This window comes from Pinus tabuliformis, chromosome J, assembly GCF_031772625.1.
Source record: "Pinus tabuliformis cultivar Carrire ecotype Pingquan chromosome J, CPIR1, whole genome shotgun sequence".
In the NCBI taxonomy this organism is placed as follows: Eukaryota; Viridiplantae; Streptophyta; class Pinopsida; order Pinales; family Pinaceae; genus Pinus; species Pinus tabuliformis.
The window spans coordinates 474,007,161-474,015,507 of NC_142295.1; positions in this window are offsets into that span (position 1 = coordinate 474,007,161).

The following is an 8,347-nucleotide window of genomic DNA, read 5'->3' on the forward strand; positions in this document are numbered from 1 at the left end:
AAGCGAAGAAGCAAAGAGGAATGAGTCTTCAACGCATAAGTCATGGCGGGACTACAGAGGACTCCCGAGCCTAGGGATGAAAAATCTGCATGAGTGCCAAGCGACAATAAGGTACTAACTAGGGCACCCATGATAAGGTAGGCTCTACCACACAAGTCATGATACTTCTAAGCAATGAGAAGGTTCCGCACCATAACTTGGTGGGGTCGATCCTAAGGCAAAATGGTAAAGGAAACTGATAAGTGCACAATGCAGGCGGAAAAACCTAACCTATATGCCAGTTTCGAGAACCAATACCTATCCGAATGGACCAACCATAAACTTCCAAAGGAGAAATCTTCCAAGTTCTGTAGACATAAATAGGAACACTAGACACGAAGTTAATACATCCCACATATAAACTTCATATAAGATCTTTGTGTTATAGAATACGAAACTTGAAAATGCGTACCTCATATATACAATATGGTACAGGGAACCACGCAGCCTTGCGGCTTACGCATAATAGTTCTGCTGAACAAACCCCTTACAGGGCTCAGGCCAAGGGCTCCTTTGGTAGTCATAACTCATGGCTTCAAAGAGTTCCTCCTGTGAAGGCAAAACAAGATCTGAGAAATCATGAGAACTACAAGGATCAAAAGAGGGAATTAAAGGGTCCCATGTCCCTATAGGAAGAATCTCTCGGTCAACTGTCGGGACCAAGTCCCAAGAAGGAGAATAATAAGTCAAAGGATCCTTCTTAGAAGCAATTGAACATTGAGGATTCAATGCCACATAATTGACCCGTGGCGGGGTAGAGTCTACTTGAACACTTGGAACAAACCAAGGGGCATTCTGCAGTAAAGTCGAATTAGGGTGATGATTATCAGATGCAAGCTGATCAATAGTGACAATATTCCCGTTATGAGGAAAGCACATTACTCGAAAGAGTGAAGACACCACAGCATTCATAGCATAGACATAATCACGCCCAAGTAGCATATTAAAGTCTAAAGGGCTATCAACCACCATCATATCGATTAAGACAGTCTTCCCACCTAAAGTGATAGGCACTTGAGGAAGAACACCCATAGATTCACCAGGTCTTCTATCATAGGCTAACAACTGACTCTGAGCTGTCAACAACTTTGGGGAACCCAAAGCTTTCCAAGTCAAAGAGGATATAATACTTGTAGAGGATCCTTCATCCACCATACATCGATAGACATTTGTGGAATTAACCCTGACCTTTATTTGGAAAGGTGCAGCGGAAGGAAGACGAGGCTCAACAAGGCTATCCCAATCAAAGGAAACACTCTTAGAACTTGGAGGGGGAACATTCGAAGAAACCGGAATGCCCCCTATACCAGAAGACTCTGTACTAGAGATCAAACAGACTCTTTTGTTAGGCACTTCACCCCCCAAAAGAGGAGTGTAATCGGCCAGCGATTGCACTGACTCTACCACATTTTCAACCGATGGTTGATGGGATTGATGAGAAACCATATCAGGTCTAGGAGTAGAAGTACTTTCAGACTCGGACCATATCCTTTGAACCTCTGGAATACCAGGGCATAAATGAGTAAGATGGTCTCCCTTGCATATCTTACAAGGGAACTTAGGTTTAAAACTTCTACGTCCAGGTTTCTTATCAACCTCCATTCCGCCAACATGACTAGCAGTGGTTTGCGGAGAGTCCTGAACATGACTTGCAGAGGTCGGTGACTCTTTGCTAGTATGACTCGCATTGACTAGACTCATGCCCCCAGCATGACTTGCAGCGGCTGAAGACTCATCTCCAACATGACTCGCAGAGGTTGAGGATGAAGTGCTAGTGTGACTTGCAGTGACTAAACCTGTGCCCCCAGCATGACTAGCAGTGGCTGAAGACTCATCTCCAACATGACTCGCAGAGGTTGAAGATGAAGTGCTAAAATTATTCTTCTTCTTTGACTTCCTTTTTCTCCTCTTTTTAGATTTCTTGTGACAAGAAGGAGGAGAAGAAGGAACCCCAGATTTCTCTTTGACAGAAGATGAACAATTAGCACCCATGTGATGCCCTTGAAATAAAGCATTCATCTGAGAAGCTTCAAAAGCATTCGGAATATTCGGAGTGGACCACAGCCAAACGGGTAGTCCAACATTCAACCCGGGAATATTCAAAGTGGCCATCAAGGGAGTACCAACGTTTCCAAAGAAAGGAAAAGCACAAGGATCCCCTTTTGGGAGGGCACCTTGGTTGGTTTCCACAGGAATATTGGCCATATATAACTGATCCAAAGACCCTTCCCTTGCGGGAATATAGAAATAACCCTTCAAAGAATATGGATAAGCAATCAAAACCTTTGCCCCTGAGGAGGCAACTCCACAACTTCTGAAAGAACGACCAAAAGCCTTTCAAGATCGGTAGAGTGGAAAGCCAGTCACTCAGAACACAAAGTCCAAATGTGACTAGACAAAAATACCTAAAGCCAACTATATACAAGGAGCAAAGAGCACTCACTATAAAGTCCCTAAAGAAACAGCCAGTCAAAACAACTTCCAAGTATTTCCGCTCCGGGTGGTGAGGACCGGACACCAAAATACAAGAAAGTGGAGTCAAAGGGCCTTCCGAAGATAGTCTGGGATGATGAGGGCCCAGTCCTATCAGCGAAGGTATCCGAGGAAGTTACGCTGACCTCCTAACAACAGCCTGCGCCGGTGCAAGCCCCCAAGCTTCGCAAGGGTGCCCTCCAGAAGTACTGTCGAGAGTGATACAACGTCGACCTCAGGTGCCACGGGATTCCCCTCCGCAGCCACCTATGCAGATCCCTAGGAGAGGCAACTATGGGTACCAACTCGTCGCAGAAGCCAGGCGGAACAGTCGTGAGGTGAGTTCGGACAAGTAGGAGAGGGGGTATCTCTCTTCCCTGTCTTCACAGACCCTCGTGCTTAACTCCCAGATCCGGAGCTGTCCTGGTCTTCCTAACGCTATTGGATTTACTCTCTTTAATCAGACTCTTATGTTTGACGTTTTGTGTGGCCTTGGAGAGTTAACTCTCCACTCGCCTAATCCAAGGCCCTAAAATCCTAAACTTGTTGGTGTAATAACTAAAACAAAAAGTTCTAGTGGATTTTAATTAAGCGCTTGATTTTATTAGGCTATTCTTTAAGTCAGAAGGTAACGGAAGTGAAACTTGTGGTGTTTTTAGGACGCAAAAAGAAACTATCCTAACTACATGCACATGCACTTTTCGTTTCGATGAAGAGCAATTTATATGAGGTTCAGAGGTACTTCAAATTAAACAAAGTTTTTTGCTTTCTTTTCAAACTCCACACTCACAAAAGCTAACAAAACTATGCATGCCTAAAAGAGGATGCAAAGCTATGCTAATGCAAGAACTATATGTGAATGCAAGATTCAAAGACTACTCTGCAAACAAAGAAGGAAAGTTGCTGCTTTACCAAATTTTGTCTTGCCACTAAAATGCTTAGATAGAAGATGATGTGTTACCAATCATTTCGTCCAAACAATAAAAACAAGTTTTAAGATAAAAACAAAGCACTTTCACTTCGCAAAAAGGGAAATCAAATGAAAAGCAAGTTTAAGAAAGCGAAACTCAAAACTTTCAAAAGATTTTCTTTCAATCAAACCAAAAAGTCTTTTTCAAAGGAAAACTCTCAAAAATACTGACACTAATGATTGATAAACAAGCTACCAAACACTTTTGTGAATTGACACCTTTCAAATGATGAAAACTCAACAAAAATAAAATGTGTTCGAAAACGCTTTTGACAATCAAAAGCAGCAATGAAAGTCTAAAAAATCGAAAGACAAGTTTCAAGAAAATGGTAACAAACAACTTTCCCGAAACGAAGGAGCAAATGGTCATAAAAATGATTTCGTTAAGCAAACAAAAATGTCATGAAAACAAAATGGACACAAAGATTGAACACAATCTTCCCACTCTGCCGAAACAGAGCAATCAAGATTCTTAAACAGAAATCTTGTGTGTCAAAAATCAATGACGCTTGCAATCAACGAAAAACAAGACTAGCACTCCTTATAACTAGAGAGAGTTCGAAACAAGATGCCCCCTGTTCAACAGAGAACTGTCACTGGAAATTGACTGTTTTAAACTGACCCAAACCACCAGACAGACATTCAGCAAAAGAAAAATTATAAATCTTGAAAATTATGTGATATACGCGCCTGCAATTATTTGCAGAATGCGTGTATACGCGACTGTAACTAAGGAAACCTGCGTATACGCGGGTTTACTTAGTGCAACTTGCGTATATACGCTTCTGTAATCCAGAAAAAGTGCGTATCTGAAGTCTTTCAAGAAAAATAAAAAAAACACAAACTGAAAAACTGGAAAAGCTTGGAGTTCAAGAAAATATCAGACAGTCAGAACCAACAAACAGAGGGACTGAGCCTTGATTGGCTTGAGGACTACCCAAACTAGGAACAACAAGAGTGTTGTCCCCAGCGGAGTCGCCAATTCTGGTTGAAGGGAAAGTACCCCTAGGGTCCTTTGGGCTAAGACTCTACCAGACTGAAAATTGCTTATTCAAAGAAACACACACACAGCCATCTTTTTTACTTTTAAGCAAATTCTAATGTTTAGGGTACATACCTAAGGTCCTACGTTCGAGAAGACCGTTAGGGTGCAAACCCTTCTTGGAGTTCCCTTCTTCTTTCTTTGACCTGCAAGACAAGCAAATCAAAGAACACAACAGTACATGTATAGAAGTTTATATATAAATCATCTTTATGCTATAAAGTTAGTTATAAAAAAATCTTTAAGTAACCACTTTCATAAGAATTCGATCACAAGAATCTCATAAGCATAAAGAAAGATTATTCAGGAACAAAGACGTGTTTCTTTATATATAAAGGCAAATAAAGTACATATATCGGAAAGATATCACCTGAACACCTTCAGCAGGCTCCAAGCAAGCTTCCTCCCGGATTCGTTCCAGCCTCAAGCCTCCAACAAGAGCTCCTTCCAAGTCTTACTCAATGATGATGTCAAGGATGAATGATCACCAATACACATGGAAACAAGGGTTTCCTATGCAAAATGGGGGAAGTGCAGAATGCACCAAGGACTTCAGACCTGGTCTAAGGGAAAAATCTCAGCATAATAATCTTGCTCTCCTTTCTCTCTCCCCTTGGCCTTCCCTTTGATGTCTTTTTATACCCTCTCCAAAGTAGTTTTTTAGTTAGGAGTTGGTTGGGAACAGTTGGGCCACGGGCACTAACAGGTGATCCAGCAGGTAAACCCGCGATCACCACCCAAAAAAGAGGAAATTATATTTTTTTTAAGTGTTTTAATAGATACACGCGGGTTGGGTATGACAGACCCGCGTGTACACGCGTTTAACACAGGGCAAAGTCGCGTATAGGGAATAAAACCCTGTTTTTTAAATTTTTGGACCAGGTCTGGAAGGAGGGGTTGCCCTAGGCCATAAATGCAGCATCACAAACCATAAGAGTGAGATTTGGAGCTATAACACCCAAATGTGGTTAGGATTTTAATGACTGAGACTGTTGCTGACACAATCCTTAATCAGGGTCCACTGGATGGTACAACATGGTCATTAGAGAGGTTCGTTCAGTTGTTTCAGTCGACATTGAAATCATGCCAAGGGCGTTGTTGCCTTTAAGAGTATAGCTTCTTATCACAATGGTCTTAATATAAATCCATTGGTGAAAATTCAAGAGGAAGAGGATGGTATTTATAGATATTTATACACCAGGAAGCCTGTAAGCATTAGTAACAAAATCTTCATTGACTACATTTTTACTCTTAGCTTGGAAGTGGCCACATCTTTTGATTGTCCCATGAAAATACATACAAGGTGCAAAGTGGGCATGCAAAGTAGTTGTATCTATTCTTTCTGATGCTTGTGATGGTGGAGATCTCTCTATTCAAGAAGCTATTGAAGCCGCACAGAATATCTTAAGGGACAATGCAGTCAGTTTCTATAAGCTGAATGAAAATAGTACACAAAATGTGATATCTGAAGTGGGTACCTCAGTGACTAATTCTCAGATTCTGGATCTAGAAGGCAATGAAGGAAAACCTAAGTTTGCTTGCCTCCTTTGTGTTAATAGTTCAAGTAAGCAAAGATGTCGAGTTGTTCTAGAAAATTGTTTCAGCAAAGTAGCGAAGTATCATGGAGTGGGTTTAACATTTGTGTGCATGGGTATGACTTCAAGCTCAGACAGTCCAGTTAAAGGTTCCATTTTTACTGGTGTTGGTGAAATCCGGTTGATGCCTGAGATGAAGACATTGTGCAATTTTCCCTCTTCTGACCAAGAGAATATGGTATTAGTTGATATGCATTTTAAACCTAACCATCCTTGGGAATATTTCTCAAGGAAAACCTTACGAAGAGTTGCAATGTCATTGGAAGAATAATTTGTCTTGGTTGTGAATGTTGGTTTTGAGAGTGAGTTCTATATTTTGAGGAAAACAATTAGAGAGGTTAATAGTAATTGGGTGCCCATTGACTCCATGCTATACTGCTCAACTTTAGGATTTGATGTTGCAACTCCTGTTCTATTCAAAGTTGTCGATGCTCTGCAAAACATGCACATATCTATAGAATGGGTGCATGCAGAATCTGGGAATGGCCAGTTTGAAATGGTCTTGGGGCATTCACCTTGCATGGAGGCAGCTGATAAATTAGTTTTCCTAAAAGAGACTACAAGGTAAATTGAAAACAAAAATGGACTTCTTTCGACGTTGATACCAAGTACGCTTCAACTGACATTGGTTCAAGATGCCATGTACATTTAAGTTTATGGAGAAATGGTAAGAACAAGTTTATGGCTGAATATGGGTCAATTACTAAGCATGGTATGTCCACAATTGGGGAAGAGTTTATGGATGGCGTCTTCCATTATCTTCCATCCATATTGGACTTCACAACTCCATTTCCAAATAGTTATGAGCGTGTAAAGCCTAACACATGGACTGGAGCTTATCCTTGTTGGTGGAAGGAAAACCGAGAGGCTCCAATCCAAATAGCGTGCCCTCCTGGGATTTCAAGTGAAGTCATGAGCAACTTTGAGATTAACGCATTTGATGGTTGTGCTAATCCATATCTGGGACTAGTAGCAGTTATAGTTGCTAGAATAGATGGCCTGCAGAAGCACCTTGTTTTTCTAGAGTCAGTTGACACAAACCCGGATGATCTCAAGGAAGGTTGGTGCAGAGATTGGCCACATCATTGGATGAGTCTATTATAGAACTCAGAAAGAATGAAGTCCTAAAGAACCTTATTGGTGATAAACTCATGAATGTAGTAATTGATGTCTATCAGGCTTAAATTCGATATTATTCAGCCACCTTAGGCGATGGTATGGAGAAATTCATCCATAGATACCTACGTTAAAATTTATGACAAAATGATGTCATAGCATTCTGGCAATTATAACTTACTATATGTTATTTAACTAGCTGTGTGGTATTTTCAATTTGTAATATTTTTGAAGACATTGAATGGTACCTTAAATCACATTATTGATTTCTTGCCATTCTAATTATTATTGCATGATATAATGAGTTTGTTAACAAGTATTTAGTGCTTCGAAATTCCATGGAAGATGCATATAATTATTGTATTTCTTTTGAAATTATTGCAAAATAAATGGTCCCATAAACTACTTTTAGTAACTATTTTTAGTTTTGTGGATATCAAATATCATGTCATTTTTTTTGGTAGTTTTATGTGGTCACACAATGGAATGGAACTTGGGAATGTCAGGTAAGTATCTCAAGACTTTGACACAATTCATAAACACATAAAATCACATTTTATGTAGGAAAAAATTGTTGGGTTCCGATTAAAAAAAGGGGAGGAAGAGTAGAACATGAAATAAGTGCAATGAGACCATGGGTTTAGTCTGAACTTGTATTCTTTTGAAGATTAAGGCATCTCTAGTCCAGCTCAATTCTCTTATTCTGTGTTTTTTTTGGGTAATGATAAGGGCCCCAAACAAATATTCCTTGGTGGGTCTCTTTTTTCTTCCTCACAAATTATTCAATGGTGGATTTTTGGCATAGGAATAGTAGGAGGACAGAGGTACTAGTGTGTTGGTGATATTGGGGATCCATGATCTAATGACCCAATTAGGGATTTACAGGGTAGGGGGTCGTTGAATTTAAGACCCATTTGGGTTTTTCTAGGGGGATGGTTTTTGGGATCTAGGACCTAGTAGTCCAAGAGTTACAAACTCAATAGGTTCAATTCTGATTTATTATTCAGGTTTCTAGAATGGATTACTTTTGAATTTCGATCCCAATTGTGGCTAGCAATTAGTTGTCCTTATCTTGGTTGGTTATTTTGAGGGCCATGGAGTTGGCATATGGGA